The sequence below is a fragment of the Musca vetustissima genome, unplaced genomic scaffold (genome assembly GCF_032173495.1).
Source record: "Musca vetustissima isolate MV318-11 ecotype Yass unplaced genomic scaffold, APGP_CSIRO_Mvet_v1 utg11455, whole genome shotgun sequence".
Lineage (NCBI taxonomy): Eukaryota > Metazoa > Arthropoda > Insecta > Diptera > Muscidae > Musca > Musca vetustissima.
Window position 1 is genome coordinate 93,919 of NW_026873858.1, and position 19,031 is coordinate 112,949.

The window sequence follows — 19,031 nt, forward strand, 5'->3', positions numbered from 1 at the left end:
GTGTTTGCACAAGTACCCATGTCAATGGGTGTGTTTAAAAATCGCCTAAATTAATGTTGTTGTTGAGTGAGGACTTGAGGTCAGCCCAGGCTCCCTTGGAATGCAGTTGGGACCCTGACTAAAAATCGTAAACACTGATGAGACCTGAGAATTGGATATTTGTAGACGTCATTCTTGAAATCATAGGCAGTCGGTAATTTCCTCCGAGACTCTCCCCTAGGATCCGCTGATTTTCCGCAACTGGTTATTTATATTCACTACTTCCCAATGAATGATATTGGGCTTTCCACTATCTGCAACCTATGGAGGCGTCCGTTAGCATTCAGCACTGCTCCCCGTATGCGGACGATGTATGTTACAATTTAGTCTTAGGAGCATCTCTTGAATTTTTCATTGCGACAACAACAACCAGTAGGGAAAGTAGTAAAGTCGGACGGGGCCGACGGGACTATTAACATGCAATTGGATGAAATAAAATATGTGATATTTATCTAAATGTGAATCTACCTATATCTATCCATATAGTATGTAAATCGACTTCAAACAAATATAAATAGGTCATCCGTTGGGCTATGTCTGTACTTCTAGAAAACGCAACTACGTAATTCTATGCTCAATTGTGTACGTTGTGCAAAATTTGATGTCAATCTGACTAACATGAGGAGTTTGATGCCCAATTTACTTGAAATCGGGCGAAAATATATATGGAAGCTATATCCAAATATTAAGCGATTTCAAACAAACATGTCACAGGTTAGGTTATAGTAATTTCAGAACGTTTTGTTCCTATCAGCCTATTGGTTCCTTGGTGCGTCAATTACTTAAAATCAATCTATAATAAAAGGGAGCTATATCTAAATCTGGACCGATTTTCACGAAACCAGGCGGGCATCACTCTAGGCTGAATTCAGTACGCTATGCCAAATTTCGTGCAAATCGAATTATATATAGCGACTTTGGTGCACCATTTACATGAAATCGGACGAAACTATATATGCGAGCTATATAGAAAGCTGGACCGATTTTCTATGTGGGAGCTATATAGATATATATGGGAGCTATATAGAAATCTGGACCGATTTTCTCGAAACTTGGCAGACATCATTCTAGGCTCATTTCAGTACGTTATGTCGAATTTCGTCCAAATCGAAGGATATATAGGGACTTTGGTGCACCATTTATATGAAATTGGACGAAACTATATATGGGGGCTATATCTAAATCAGGACCGATTTTCACGAAACTTTGCAGACATCATTCTAGTCTCAATTCAGTACGTTATGTCGAATTTTGTGCAAATCGAAGGATATATAGGGACTTTGGGCACCATTTACATGAAATCGGACGAAACTATATATGGGAGCTATATCTAAATCTTGACCGATTTTCATGAAACTTGTCAGACATCATTCTAGACTCAATTCAGTACGTTAGGCCGAATTTCGTGCAAATCGCAATATATATGTGGACTTTGGTGCACCATTTACATGAAATCGGACGAAACTATATATGGGAGCTATATCTAAATCTTGACCGATTTTCATGAAACTTGGCAGACATCATTCTAGATTCAATTCAGTACGTTATGCCGAATTTCGTGCAAATCGCAAGATATATGTGGACTTTGGTGCACCATTTACATGAAATCGGACGGAACTATATATGGGAGCTATATCTAAATCTGGACCGATTTTCTCGAAACTTGGCAGACATCACTCTAGGCTCAATTCAGTACGTTATGCCAAATTTCGTGCAAATCGAAAGATATATAGGGACTTTGGTGCACCATTTACATGAAATCGGACGAAACTATATATGGGAGCTATAACTAAATCTGGACCGATTTTCATGAAACTTGGCAGACATAATTCTAGACCTAAATGATTAGGCTGTACCAAATTTCGTGCAAATCGAAAGATTTATAGGGACCGTTTACATTAAATCGGTTAAATATATATATATGGGAGCTATATCTAAATCTGAACCGATTTTTCCCAATTTCAATAGGGTTCGTTCTTGGGCCGAATAAGTGACCTATGCCAAATTTCATCCAATTCGGATCATAAATGCGACCTGTACCTGGTTTACAATTTAACATGCACAGACAGACGGATGGGCGGACGGGCGGACGGGCGGACGGACGGACATGCATAAATCGTCTTAGAAAGTGATTCTATGCATATTCTCAAAAGGAACCATGTGTCTATCTCGTTTCCTTTTGCCTGTTACAAACATATGCACAAAGACATAATACCCTGTACCACAGTGTGGCGAAGGGTATAAAAATTTTGGGTATAAAAGGAACAATCAAATTTCTGTCACTATGATTGAATGGGAGACGATATTTTCTCTGTTTATATTAGAAATTTTGAGAGATATGTTTATTACGGAAGACCTTGAGAAAGTCTTCTGGCTATATGAGACTTTTGAGATCTCTTCTATCTATAGATTTTTAAAATGTTTTTTTATACAATTATTATTACAAAATTTTGCATTTGCAAAACTGTATATTAATTCATTTAGTTTTATTTCGTGCTAGAACTTTCGATCCTTGAAAACATCAATAGACATTGCCTTTTAAATTAATTTTTTGAGATAAAATTGACTTTCCGAAGGAAGGGGATTAAAATCTGATAATTATTTAATTATACATGTGTTTAGAGTAAAACTAAGGGTTATGGACTCATTAAGGTGCAAAATATATTACATGCATATGTATTTGTCTTTACTTGAAGCTATGGGAATATCTGAAGAACAAATGAAGCCAAATATTTCTTTCTACCAACAACTTCTCAACGATATCAACCTCATTCTCCTCTGCAAAATATTGTAATGGTTAATAATGGGATTTCAGCTAGTTAATAATTTCCCAATATAACGAAAATTGCCGCAGAGGGCAAATATAATAATCAACAAAAAATGGTAAGAATTAATTTTCATACTTAACGGTACTTATTGTTATAATAACATTTTCTTGTTGTTGCAATCGTCGTTCGTATTGAACTCATAATTCCATTCATTCATGCATTCATGCCGAGTTGATATCAGACAACAATCTCTTCTAGCCTTCAAAGTTACAAATTATTTTCATTGTGGTTTCTAGTTGCTGCAGTTGTTGTTGTCGTCTTCTTCTTCTTCTTTTATTATTATTAACTATTTTGTTTAACTAAACAACAACATGATGAAAGAACAATTTCGCACAGTCAAAAATATAAGCCAGAAAAAAATACAACAACAACAACAAAAACTAAAAAAACCACGAATCTCGTAAAGTATTGTTGTTGCCTTGCAACGTTGGATATGAAAGAATGAAATGATTTTTGTTAATGCCATTCATGGCCGAAAACAAAAAAAAAACGAAACAGAAACCTAGGTTGCAATACAAAAGTGCAGTTTTGAATTTCTTGAAGAAGAAAAGTGTGGCCATATTCGATTTCAATAAAAAGTCGTTTTTTGGGGAAATTTTAGATTTAATTAAAAAAATCTAAAAACAAAATCTACATAAAGACTTCAGAAGTTGAAAGGTCTTCGCCTTAACGAAGGGTTTCTGACAGAATCATCCCAACAGAAAGTACGCTATCAATAGAACTCGGAACTTCGGACAATAAAAGTTCTTCTCAAAACGTTAGAGAATATATTTTAAGAAGTTTACAGAATTTACATAGTTTCCTCCTCTGACTTATCCTCATATAAACTGCAGTAGTCCACACCATATCTAAATGAGATATGAAGGTTCTAATCCTGCATTGACCTCCCCCTACAATGAGTTTGATCTCCTCCGCTTTTCCACATTCCTTTTCCACGGTAATTTGTGGTCAAGGATTGTTCCGAGGTATTTGTTTTCTCAGAATTCGAAGATCACTCCATTCCAGGTAGGCAAGCGCAAGTTTAGTATGTAACGTTTCCTAGTGAAGAATACCATCTCTGTCTTTGTGCGGTTGACTCCAAAACCGTTTACTTGGGCCCAGGATGACAATGTACCCGAAGCACCCTGCATTACGTCGGATAAGGTTGTCAGAAATTTACCACTGATCACCATGACTAAATAATTTTTATATGATCGAGCCCCAAAAGTGGAAAGAGTGGTATGATATTACTTTGTTGACAGAACTTCTCTAATGTGAGAATTAATGATTCTGCTTCTCAGTATTCCATCAATCCATTCAATAAAAGTTGAGGAGACGCCTGCACATTCAGAAGTTCGAGATCCAGGAGATCACCAGGTTGAAGCAAGAGTAATCTAAGTAAATATATTCCTCTCATTACCTCCGACCACTTCATGTATAGCAGTATCCACTCATTTGCAAATTTGAAGAGTTGGATGACCTGTATTGGCCTCGCACCTTCATCGGTTTGAAGTCTACGATGTTGTACATCGCTATCGAAGCCTGTATAACAGGTAAAGAGAGTTTGTGATAAAAGACAAAGAGCTTCCGGTTCAGTTCGTTTAATACTACCTATGTATTTGGGGCCCGAAGATATTACACAATCTGGCCGCTTCACTTTGTCCTACTGACTTTGTTATATGATTTAGCCGTTTTGTCTAACTGAAGTATCTGCAATTTGCTATTTCAGGTTCGTGGAGGCTGATAAATATCTCTGACGAAAGTTTTAACCGCATATCCCCCATAATTGGCTGAAATTTGGCATTCCGAATTCATGGAGGGTGAAAAGCTTTCGATAAACAGCCATTTTGTGACAAAAAGGCCCATATATAGGTCCCGACCCATTTTCAGTATTTAGAAGCGGTTTATCAACTGATTTGACCGAAAATTCCGGGTTCATAGAGGTTACATATTATATGTAAAGGAATCGACACATTTTCGATATTTTGAGATGTTCGGCTCAGACCCTTACTTTTTCAAAGCCCCTACATAGTGGTCCCCCCTTTTTTTGAAGGTTGTTTTTCCTCCGAAGTGACTGTTGGTAAATGCTTTGGTATTCTGGAATCTTGAAGGGTAAAAACATCTTTCGGAACATGTTCCATATAAATCAATTTTTGACAAATTTCCCATATAGAGGCCGTGTCGGTATTATGAAGCTTTTAAGTGGCTGACATCTTTGCAGAAAATTTGCAATCTATATCCATAGCCCTAGGCCTGTTTTCCATTCCGAATATCTAAAATTTCGTATTTAATTTTCTAAGAGGATAATTATGTATGGTCGACAAATATGTCTGTCTTTAAAGCATATTTTAAATACACCCATAAAAATCATTCAATAGTCTGGCATCACCCTTCGAAATAGGAGATGAGATCTTACGGTTATAAAATACGATTTCTTTTGGCATTTTTGCCCCTCACACACTCCCCCTTCCGATCCTCAACAAAACGAAGTTACTTTTGTATTATTGCCATTTAGTTGGTCTTTTCTGGTATCTCCCGTTTTTTTTGTGTTTTTTTTCAGATTTTTTTGTTGGAGATCCAACCATTACATTTGTTGCCGCTTTATTTTATTTCACTATTTTGCGTTCATGACCCAAGACACAAGAGCTCAATAGTATTGCCATAAATTATGCTAAAGTTATGAGGGAGAATCTCCCAGTTAACAACAGCAAAAAAAACCTACTAAGTACTAAGATACCTCACAACTAAAATCCTACGAAAGAAGAAACGAAAAATAAGACAATAAAGAAAAAACAAAAAAAACTTGGAAAACGTGTATCAAAAGGAGGATACTAACCACCACCATCACCACGAAAAAAAAGAAGGCAATGAACATACCGGCCGGTTGATTGTCCATCCGCCGAGACAACTACCAAACATAGAGGCTGCCTGCCAGCCAGCCAACAAGCCCGTGAACCAACCAGCTAACCAACAAAAATGCATTGGCCTAACAATAAATAAGTTTTATTTCTTTAATTTGCTAAAATCATGAAAATCCAATGAAAATCGTGATCGTTGATAATATGGAATTGTTTATGAGTTGTGGCCAACATTTCAAATGTTTTGGAGTTGTTTTTTTTTTTTCAATTTCAAAAGTTATTCTTTTGTTGTTGTTCCTGTTCGAGATATGGTTTTATAATTTCTAACAGGAAATTAGTAAATGGAGAATCAAAATTAGATTTTATTTAATTAAGTGACATTTCAATACGAAAGTATAGGGTCGATTGTCCAAAGACCATCCAGATTATTCATCAGAATCAAGCCATTTTAATTGCAAAGTCGGTCTTCATAAAAGTCGCTCAATTCATTTATAAATGAAGACCGAATAATATATTGATATCTAAAATCATCTCATAACATTTCAAACCAAAATAAAATACCCGAAGTATTGACATAGGAATATTTACAATGTTTTGAACTTCACATCGGATAAAGAATTCATTCTCACTAAAACTTGCTGGTCCAACATTGCCTATGGATGGTACTAACATTTTAATTATGGTCGGTATTGGTTTTTAAATAATTCCCACATTCGCTAACGAAGTAGCGGGCATATTCTAGTAACAAAATATTTAAAATAGAATTCTACAGTTATGTGGACCTGTATCAAAATGTTGACCAATATTGACCTATTGGGGTGGTGGTGGCCATGGTGCATAATTACAAAAGTCAAATTTTGCGTTTTACCGTTTTTCAATTTCAAGTATGTGTATATTATGACACAATTGTGTATTTTATGACACAGCTTTTTGAAATATGGTGACAAATTTTTATATGATTGTAAATAATGTGAAAAATATTAAAAAAAATTTCTTTACACAAAAAATTCTTTCAGAATGAGGTCATTTTGACCGCTTTTCGGCAATATAGATATATACAAAATTCCAGTCTTTCTAGTGTTAGATATGTTGATGTTTATATTTTAAACCAGTAAGGAAAGTAGTAAAGTCGGACGGGGCCGACTATATGATACCCTTCACCACTTTGGATATATTCAACAGATGAATCCTAACAGACGTTGAAGGACCGTTAACACGAAAATGGATCCATAAACAATGACATGACATGCAACCAATACTAAATTTTTCATTTGGTCAGATATAGGGCTGCTTCTTATAATGGGACAAAATTATGTAAATCAATTTTAAATATATATATATATATATATATATTAAATCGGACGATAATATATATGGGAGCTATATCTAAATCTGAACAGGCATTCAGGAAACTCAACACACATCATTCTAGACCTGTTTCATTTAGCTATGCCAAATTTCGTGCAAATCGAAAGATATATAGGGACTTTTCTACATTAAATCGGACGAAAATATATATGGGAGCTATATTTAAATCTGGACCGATTTTTAGGAAACTTGACACACATTATCCTAGACATGCGTAAATCGACTCAGAAAGTGATACCCTGTACCACAGTGTGGTGAAGGGTATAAAAAATGTATTACTTTAATATACATGATTTGTACGTACGTTAAATTTTTATATGTTTAATAGAAAATACATGGAAAAGTATTACTAATCGTGAAAATGTATTAAAACTAAAAACAATATTTTATATTCATTAAGCTCACAAAAATATATAACTTCATTACTCTTAATACATTGCGTATATATGAAATGTTTTACAAAAAAAAAACATATTTCAAATCAAGTCTTTTATTTTTAGATTTTTTTAGCTATGTGATCAGTGTTTACTACAGTTTTATGCACAGATAGATACTTTTTTACTCAACGTGGACTAGAAAACCTTCTTTCAGCTGATGCTGTGGTTACAGGCATTGCTATTAAAATCAAACATGGTACATATGTGTAATGGAATTCTATAAAATATTTGGAGTTCGAACTCATTACGCTTGATCTGAAACTTCTACTTCATAGAAATGAATCCAAATTAACTTTTACCAATTTACGCTATTTCTTCCAACGATTCCACTATCTGTTCTATATTTGTACGCAATTATGCTGCTCACTCTATCGTGTTTCACAATATGAATGTAATCATTTGAAAGATTTATTTGCTTCTCGAAACATTCTACATAAAGTTGCAGAACTTTTTGGATTTTCTAAAGAATGAGCAAAATACCAAACTTGTAAAATATACTTCATCTGCGTTTAAACTTAATTTTAAAATGTGAATAGACTAATGAGTGTATACCGCCGAAATGAATTTTGATTTAATAATGGTCTGCACTCCATTATAATTTCCTGACATGTTAGACGCGCCTTGTCATCTCTAAAATGTTACATCCAAACCCAAACTGATTACTATGTTTATTCTGACGGTCGAAAATTATTTTGTTGTTAACCATTCTAATTCCACGTAGCAAAGGAAACAATCTTTGACTTTTTTTAGATACCTTGTATTCAGGAGGCTTTACTTTCTCCCAAGGCGATGTCTTCCCTTTCACACAATAACATTGTCTCAATGGACACTTTAACATTTACTTTTGTTCTTTCAATATAGCTGAAGCTTGTTTGTCCGTAACATGGTATATACGTTTTGAAACATCTTTCATTCCCGATGTAATGTCCCTGGGGCCGGGTCGGGTATAAATAAAAGTTTACAAAAATCACCTTTTGTTAAATCTGAATATGCGATAAAAGAAACCCTGGGGCCGGGTCGGGAATAATTTAAAGTTTACAAAAAGCACCTTTTGCTAAATCGGAATATGCGATAAAAGAAACCCAGGGGCCGAGCCGGGTATAATTAAAATTAAAAACAACTCAATTCAAACACTTTTGCACATATAAAAATCAAAATATTCAGCGATTTTTAATTTTTTATCTACAAGTTTTTCTCTTCTTTACACTTTTAATGTGGTTTCGCATATTCTGCACCAATTTTTTATGATTTTATCTGGGATTTTGTTACATTACATTTTACTATTAAAAATTTTAAAAATTTTCTGTTCAAAACAAAATTTATTTAAAGAAAAAATTAATTTCTGGGTGCGGCTCAATATGTTTGTAAGAGGCAAAAGTAAACGAGACAGCCACATGGCCCCTTTTGAGAATATGCATAGAATCACTTTCTGACTCGTCCGTCCGTCTTTTGTCGCCTTTATGATCCGAATTGGATTGAAAATGGAGACAATTTTGCACAGTGTACTGAATTAAGTACCTAGATCAATTCCGAAGTCCGTGAAGTTTTATTGAAATTTATTTATTGAAATCCCAAGTTTTGTTCGATTGAGATGACATTTTGCATAATGTATTGAGTTGAGTCCAAAAAATTTTAAGAAGTTTCAATGAAATCGGATCAGATGTAGACATAGCACCAATACATATTTTCGCCAAGATTTTTCCGCTTAAGACGAAATTTCGCATGTCGTATTAATGTAAGTTTTGTTGATATCTATTCGGATTTAGATATGATTTTCATACAAACTTTATTTGGGTGGAAGCTGTGTCTATTAAAACGTAAAAAAATGTGTAAAAACAGGTTGAGGTGAGCCAGTTTTTTTCGATTTGTGACTAAGCCACTAATTTCACGGTCTTCGTATCAACGTGTATCATTTTTCAAAAATTTAACTGCACCAATCTTTAAATGATGCAGACATTTTGAAGCTCAATTTTACGAGTTTTTTGAATTTTGCTTCTAGTTTTAATACGCAAACAGGAATTTCTACAAAGCGATTATAAGATAATTGTAGTCGCGAATCTGAATAATTTGATATATATTTTGTGTATGTAGTATGCACAGCTTCAGAGTAAAACTCATCCGAAGGTGAAAATTTTGTGCGATCTAATTTCTAAAAATATTTTTCGGGCTAAATTTTTAGATCTGTCAATTGAATGGCATGGGTACCCGCGATCAGTAAGGTTTTTTTACTTTTTGGATGATATAAAAGCTTCTTCGTGAAAATCAGTAAGTTTTTTTTACTTTTTGAATGATATAAAAGCTTCTTCGTGAAAATCCATCTACTAGAACGGCGGGAACTGGCATTCCAAAAACACGAAATTTGGCAAAAAAAAAAAATGTTTTTGAAAATATCGCAGATTTAATTGCATTTTCTGTTGATCATTTTCGTTTCAATAAATGGCTTGATACGGATTTTGAACTTTTGAGAAAACCGAACTTTAAAAAATTCAGACGAAAGAGAGATTTAGGGGAGACTGGGGCACCTTCGGCACTTTCATTTAGGCCTCTATAACTCAGTACTTATTCAACATATATAACTACTTTATGGCGGATTATTGTCCTCGGACACTTAATTTTAAAAAATAGTACGAAAAAGATATAAAAAATAGTATTAGTTAAAAAATTTTAAAGTTTTATAAAAAAAGTCAAATTCGCCGAATGTGCCCCAACCCGGGGTAGCTTCGGCATTTGATGGGGCACATTCGGCACCATAGTCATAGCCGGGTAATTGTCATCGCTATCAGTCTGGTTGAAATTCTGATCCTCTAAAGGCTCTATTTGGTTTTAATACGCCACACAATGTTTGAATTATAGGACTTTATTTTCTAGCAGCGGACGTTTACATCTCAAGGTCGCACACACCATCAGAAATAGGGGTTTTCTTTCGCATTTTCGTCAATACAAGCACGTTTGATCTTATATGTGCAATTTCGAACCATATTAAAGGATTAGTTTCAAAGACAAACTCAAAAACATTTTAAGGAAATAATAGTGCACAATCTGTATATGGCCGAATGTGCCCCAATTTATGTGCCCCGTTGCCGAAGGTGTCCCAGTCTCCCCTACCAAATTTATCTCAAAAATAAAATGAACTGGGTCATCCATGGTTCTTAATGGACCGCATTGAAATAGGTATAGATCTATGTATTTTTTAGGGTGCACACCGAAATCGGAAGCGCCTTAATGGCATGTGGAGTTTTCGGAAATTATTCGCGTTTTACGAGTTTTTGGGTACTTCAATGCAACGCAAAATATACATACATGGATTGGAAGATAAACTTCAGTACTTCCTGGAAACCGCATGTTTTATAGTTTTATTTTATGATTTATTCCTACTTATAGACGGGTCTTGCTAAAATCCGCTAGGTGTATACTTTTACACAACAAATAAATATTTTTATATATGTGTCAATTTTTCGGCGAAATTAGGGTAAAATAGAAGAATAACCCTTACATTTTTTTCTGAAATTTCTTGTATAAAATTAAAAAAATAAATATGATGACATTATTTCTTCGAACCAGAAACAAATATTTCTCCTTAATATCTTGTTTTGTTGTCGCTGTAATTTACAAACCACTACAAAGACTTGTGTGATTTTGATATCATTTGATTCATCATGGTGTTCAGATTATGTAGATATTTTTAAATTAATTTTTAGGTTGATACGTGTCATTAATATAATGAACATATTGACGTAATCTCCTATATTTTTATTATTTTTCTCATATTTCGCGAAGATGTGCAACTTTTTCGCGATTATTATAATATATTCGTGTTCTTATTTTATGAAGGAAGATATTTGTCAACGTTTCTGGTCAATATAATAAATCGCGTAATTTCAAGACTTTTTTCTTATGCCCAAAATTAAAGCCTCGATAACTTTTGCGCGCACCAACCAAAAATTTGATCGCGAATGGTTTCGGAGTCAGGACATTTTTTTTATATGTGTACCTAAAATCATTGATTGATACCAAGAAACTAAAAAAGCCGATTTTTTGAAAATGGAATATTAAAAAATTGGCAATATTGCCATATATAATTTAGTCCGATTCCATAAAATGGGTCTTCAAAGATGTCATGTCTGTTCTATCGACAGGATATTGTACGTATGAACCACTCTGTATGTGACGTAATCTCCTATATTGTTATTATTTTTGTCATATTTCGCGAAGATGTGCAACTTTTTCGCGATTATTATAATATATTCGTGTTCTTATTTTATGAAGGAAGATATTTGTCAACGTTTCTGTGATGAACGGTATCATATAGTTGGCTCTTCCGACTTTTGAACTTTCTTTACTAGTTTATATTAAAACGGCATTTACATTAGAACTTTTTACCGGGTTAACCCACTTTATGAGGATTTATTTGACATATATGCAAAGGAATTGACAATTGAAAGCCACTGGGTTAACGAAATCCGGTTAAATGTAAACGTCGCCTAAAATAGTTACCGGCTTTGCTTCACCTGTTGGATTTGCCCAATATTATAGGTATGGCCTCTTATAAGTCCGACCTCTTAATTGCGTTATCACTTTCGGGCCAATATCCGCTGAAATTTGTATTTCGTGTACATTATGGTTTACACCAATTTTTGAAATTGTCTGTATATGTTTTTTTTATGGTCCCTATATTATAATCCCCCTTCATTCATTACATCAGAAGTTTACATTCTCGTATGGTGGTAAACTTCTTTGCAAATAAATGTCAATGCCCTATAATGAAAATATGAAATGATGAAAATATTATAATGAAAATATTATTAAATTTAATAATTCTCCTGTGGAAAGTACTTTACAAGACATCTTTGGAAAACATTTTTTTGATTACAGCGGAGGATGTAGCCACACTTCCCAAACTCATTTGCCGTAGTATCGTTTGGTATTCTTTTAAGGGATGTATACGATTTTTGTTTGCAAATAGATTGAAATTTAGAAAAAATTACCAAAAGTTGGCCAACCATTAAAGCACACCCACAATTCAGATTAATTAAATTCAAATTTAGAACAATAATTTATTATACGACCCTATATTGAGTTCAATACATTTTCAAATCTTATTTTAACAACACAATTGGCATTGTTTTGTTTTTCAAATTGTTTGCATACGCAAGCTGACAATAGGGGAAAGTCATCTCACACACACATAGCGAACCAACCAAATAGCATCAACTTAGAGCGGATATCCACAACAGCTAATCCCCATTTGCATGCGTGCCACATTTAAGTGATGGCAGTGGTGGAACTCTATTGCATCAAGTGCGATGCTCATATTAGTTCATAACTTACGATACACAGCTGTGATGGAATGGAACGTGTCATCGTTTGGATTTGGATGATTCGGAACAGATTGAACAAACATTGGCAGGCATAGAACAAGCAAGTAAATCCAAGAGCCACACGAGCGTAAAACTACATTAAGAAGAAGATTTGGCTGTGTATAATTTTATTTTTGGATGACAGAACATGTGATGATGGTCGCCGCAGACAACCAACCAACATGGCACCCATTTAAATTGTCAATAAAAATTCCATTCGAATTCTATTTGAAACTGCATGGCATGGTTTGGCATTTCATTGATTTGTTGTTCAAATGTCTTGAAATTCCTCTCAGTCAAGTACTAACAAATCCCTCCAAATTCCAAGGAACCTAAAATTGTGTCTTTACCATGTGACTCAGAGAAACAAGTTTTAATGGAAGGGTGCTAAAATTGGAGATAAACAACAACCGCTTTGCCGAATACATGTAAACGCTGTGTAGGTTGTCACATGTACTTATTATTCCATCTTTACATTTGAATGATGGAAATCTGGAGAAGATTATTCCATGTGTGAATGGATATGTTGTAGTTATAGGGATTACCATTCGGTATTACATGGAAAAACTTCTCATTGAGGGTATTATGTGTATATATGATCTATAGAAAATTTTCTAGAAGGTAGCAGAACTATAAACTACACTATACAAATTTAGCAAACCTATAGAAAGTATTCTATATATAGAAGGCATTCTATATATGTAAAGTATTACATATACATGTACTATATAGTGTCGCGTTATTCCAATTCTAAAACATGAAATATCCTGTAAAAATGGAAAATCCTACCACCCGCTTTCATCTGTACCATTGTTTGTAGATTCTCTATTGCTTCCCTTCTGAACACCAACACTTTGCAAGAAATAACTTCCCCTATTGCCTGACTTTCTTTTCTCATCAGTACCCAACGGTTTACCTCCACCATAGTATGGAGGCTATATTAATTTTGTTTTTCCGTTTGTAACTCATCGAAATAATAATTTCCGACCCTATATAGTATTTATATTCTTAATCAGCGTAAAATTCCAAGACGATCTAACCAAGTCCGCCTGTTATAATCACTCTAGCGTCTAAACGAATTGAGATAGATCGATAAAATTTTGCACAGAGTCGTCTTTTGTCTGCAGGCAGGCAGGCAAGGCAAGTTCGAAAATGGGATACATCGGTCCACGTTTAGGCATAGCTCCCATATAAGGGTACCCCCCAATTTTCGGTATTTTGAGTTCTTGAGCACGTTTTTCAACTGAATTCGCTGAAATTTTTTACATTGGGTTTTTATTGAGTACCAAATTAGTCCACACAAAATTATAAATATAGGTCCACTTTTTCTGGTAGTCCCAATATAACGGTACCCCCAAATTTTCGGTATTTTGGGGGTTCTGATCGTATTTTTCAACCGAATTGGCTGTAATTTTAGTACTTCGAGTTCTTAATGGGTAGAAAATCTCTCCACTAAAAATTATAAATATAGGTCCAGTTTTTGGGGTAGCCCCCATATAAGGGTACCCTTTAATTTTTGGTATTTTAGGGTTCTTGGACGCGTTTTAATAATAACTGTAACCTCTTACTTACTTACTTACTTAGCTGGCTTGTTACAGATCGGTTTTTCCATAAGCCGAGCTTAAAAAAGATTTCCAAGCGCGTCGGTCTTGTGCGCAAGTCCACCAATTTGGAAGACCACGTTCCTAGATGTTGTTTTCTACTTGGTCTTTCCATCTAATTCGTGGCCTTCCCCTTCTACGGGAACCATCAGTAGGCTCATTTTTATATGCCTTTTGAGCTGGGGCATCTTCATTCATCCGCACAACATGGCCTAGCCACCGTAGCCGCTGCAGCTCAATACGACTGACTATGTCGATGTCCGCGTATAAATTGTAAAGCTCGTGGTTCATTCGACGCCGATATTCACCGTCGACGCAGATCGGCCCGTAGATCTTTCGGATAATTTTTCTCTCAAACACCCCAAGAGCTGCCTCATCTGCTTGCGCAAGTACCCATGCTTCTGATCCATATAATAGCACGGGTAGTATCAGCGTCTTGTAAAGTGTGAGTTTGGTCTGGCGAGAGGTGGCCTTGTTTCTAAACTGCTTACATAGACCATAGTAGCATCTGTTGGCCATCACAATCCTTCTCCGAATTTCAAAACTGATGTCATTCGTTTTATTTATGGCGGTACCAAGGTATATAAAGTCTTTAACTACCTCGAAGCTGTAGTTCTCAAGTTCCACAGTTGGTCCGAGTCTACTGGACGTCTTGCGCGTTGATACCATCAGCTTGGTCTTCTCGCCGTTTACTGCCAGACCCACTTTGGAAACCTCTTTTTCAAGTTGTTCAAAGGTGGCTGTTACCGCTCGCAATGTTCGACCCATTATATCGATGTCATCGGCGTAGGCGAGTAACTGGTGTTGTTTGGTGTACAGAGTGCCATTTCTGTTCACCTTTGCGTCTCGAATGACCTTTTCCAGTAGGATGTTAAAAAGATCACACGACAAATTGTCACCTTGTCTGAATCCTCGTTCGGTATTGAAGGGCTCCGATAGGTCCTTTCCTACTTTAACGGCACAAGGTCCGTGCCACTTAAAGTTATCCTGCATAGCCGTATTAATTTTGCAGGAATGCCGAACGCAGACATGACTTTAAACACCTCTGAACGGATAGGGCTGTCGAATGCGGCTTTATAGTCGACAAATATGTGGTATGTGTCGATGTGTTTTTCGTGGGTCTTTTCCAGGATTTGGCGCAGAGTGTAAATCTGGTCAATGGTGGATTTGCCAGGTCTGAAGCCGCATTGGTATGGTCCGATGATGTCATTGACCATTGGCTTCAATCGTTCTCACAGCACACTGGATAGCACTTTATATGCGATGGGAAGGAGACTTATTCCTCTATAGTTGGCACATATCGTCTTATCTCCTTTTTTGTGCACGGGACACAGGATGCTGAGGTTCCAATCATTGGGCATGCATTCATCTAGCCAAATTGTGATTTAGATATAGCTCCCATATATAGTGATAAAAGTTGCAAAAATCGGTTTAGATTTATATATATATATATATATATATCTCCCCTATATATTTTCGTCTGATTTTATGTAAATGGTGCACCGATGAGCCTTCGTCTGTTCGATATACACGAAATAAAATTGTGGACATATAGCTCACATACATTATTTTACTCGATACAAATGGTACACAAAATGATCCGATTAACATGCAATAATTCATAGATTTCAGAATGGTATGTGTATGGCTTTTTAATTGGTTCAAATATCTATGTAGATCACACATTTTGTTTCGACCGATTCCATTTTAATGGTTCTCTAAAGATTATATGTCTGTTATATTTAGAGGATATTCTGTATATTAGCATGTCTTCTATGTATCCAAAGTGGTGAAGGGCCTCATATAGTCGGCCCGTCCAACTTTTGAGCTTTCCTTAGGGGAGACTGGGGCACCTTCGGCATCGAGGCACCTTCGGCATTCGCGTTTTCGATATGAAGTTCTCACCTTACATCACTAGTTTCGATATATAGGTATCGAGTATCGAAATAAATAACTGACACAAAGTTTGAAATTTCTAGCTAATAAGCTTTTTTAGATACATGGGTTTTTGTATTTTTATAAATGTTTCTGTAATATTTCAATTTCATTTCGTAAGTATTTCGTGTATAAAACTTTTGAAATTTTTAAGACAATATTATATAAAAGTTGTTAACTACGATGTGTATTATTATAGAAATATTTAAAAATATAATGTTTTTACAAAACTGATCGAAAAAAATGAAAAAAACTATAAAAAGTACATTCGGGGTACATTCGGCATCTTAAAGTGGGGCACATTCGGCCATATACAGATTGTGCACTATTATTTCCTTAAAATGTTTTTGAGTTTGTCTTTGAAACTAATCCTTTAATATGGTTCGAAATTGCACATATAAGATCAAACGTGCTTGTATTGACGAAAATGCGAAAGAAAACCCCTATTTCTGATGGTGTGTGCGACCTTGAGATGTAAACGTCCGCTGCTAGAAAATAAAGTCCTATAATTCAAACATTGTGTGGCGTATTAAAACCAAATAGTGCCTTTATAGGATCAGAATTTCAACCAGACTGAAAGCGATGACAATTACCCGGCTATAACTATGGTGCCGAATGTGCCCCATCAAATGCCGAAGCTACCCCGGGTTGGGGCACATTCGGCGAATTTGACTTTTTTTACAAAACTGTAAAATTTTTTAACTAATACTATTTTTTTATATCTTTTTGGTACTATTTTTTATAATTAAGTGTCAGAGGACAATAATCTGCCATAAAGTTGTTATATATGTTGAATAAGTCCTGAGATATAGAGCTCTAAAAAAAAGTGCCGAAGGTGCCCCAGTCTCCCCTACTGGTTTATATTAAAATAGTTATCTGCTTTGTTCCGCGTTTTAGGTTTATCCCCATAGTCGTATTCCACCATAGTAGGGAAATTTACTGGAAATATGGAATTCTAAGACGATTTAGCCATCTGTTGTAATCATTCTACCTTCGGAGGTGATAAAAAACTGGAACGTAAGGCTCGAAATGAAATATATTGGCCCACATTTAGGCCTAGCCCCCATATAATGAGACCTACCCATTTTCGGTATTTTTAATATTTAGAGTCAAGGAAGGTAGGGTGATGCTAAATTCAGCTCTTTTTTGACCGGTGCAAACGTGAAATTCATGTTTCATCTGATGTTTAGTTCTGACTTAGCGCCTATTGATATCAAGAACAACTTTAAAAGTGTCAGTCAGTGCTGACGACAGATATATACCCTGCACCTTCATATATATGCAGTATACATTCATCTTGAACTCAAATAACTGTCTAGTATGAAGGTAGATGTACAGAAAATTGTGACACTTTGTGTAGGAGGTATCAGATTATGAACCTAAATAGCCGATAATAGTAGTAGTAAATATATGACCAGTATATATCGCTCGATCAAAAATCGTGTTTTGAGAATTTTTGGCTATATCGATCTTTATGTCGTGTAAAAAATTCAGATGAATATCTTTTACTCACTCTTATTGAGAAGCTGTGGAAGTTCCTCTGTTGCTTTTAAGGTTTGAGTATATTTAAAACTTCGTCGACAGAGTATGCGTTCAAAGCGTTCAAAACCCATGTTTTAGAGGTCTCAATCGGAGTGCAAAAAGTGTCTAGACCACTCTTATGTTACAACCGAAAAATGTCTGCGAAAATATTTTTTTGGCACCTGGAATGTCAAGTTGCAGCCACTTCGGTAGAAGTTGGGAATATATATTGGGGCTATCGAATATGGACCTATATCGAAAATTGTGTACAATGATGTCTGTCAAGCTCAAAAAACCCGTATTGCCGAATTAAAGCAACTTCTGTGGGAAGTACGGCTAAAACCTTCAAAATACCGATATGTAGAACCTCTACATATGGAGGCTATGTCAAAAACATGTATCTACATGGACAATTTTTTATCCACCAAGAACTCGAAGTGCAATATTACAGCCAATTGAATAGAAACCTTCAAAATACCTAATATTTGGTCAGATCATTATGTGGAAGCTATGCCAAATTTCGAATTCAATCTACCTAACAGCCGACCAAAATATGTATGGGAATCCCAATTGACATCCCTTGGCCACATATGATAGCTTTACCGATTTCTTCCTCGTATATAATATATAAAAGCGACAGCATATGGAAATTCAACCATATTTCTTTCTACCTACTCAATATAGCAACATACTCGTATTTACGTTCGCAAGAAATAAAAGACAAGTAGCACTACTTGCAAAATTAGGACGACATGCAATTCTGTCCTACCCGAAAAAGTTATTTTATGATGTCGTCTCCGAATGTCATGTTTAAGGCAAAGACAATAATTTCTGAATATAATTGGCACTGTCACATTATGCGATTCGTGTAAATGACACCATTGGACAGGAATTGAAAACATGCATTTTTTTAAAACAGACAACATATTTCCTGTTTGTTTGTTGGTGGTGTCGTCGTCGTCGTAATTGGGAGGTGTGTCTGTCACATTAGTAGATGGGGATTATTTCATGTCAATCGAGATCGAGGTAGTGGAAAATTTTGAGAATATAATGAAAAACGAGATTTAGTAAATAAAAAGTTTTTAGTGAGACGGTCATATTGTAATAA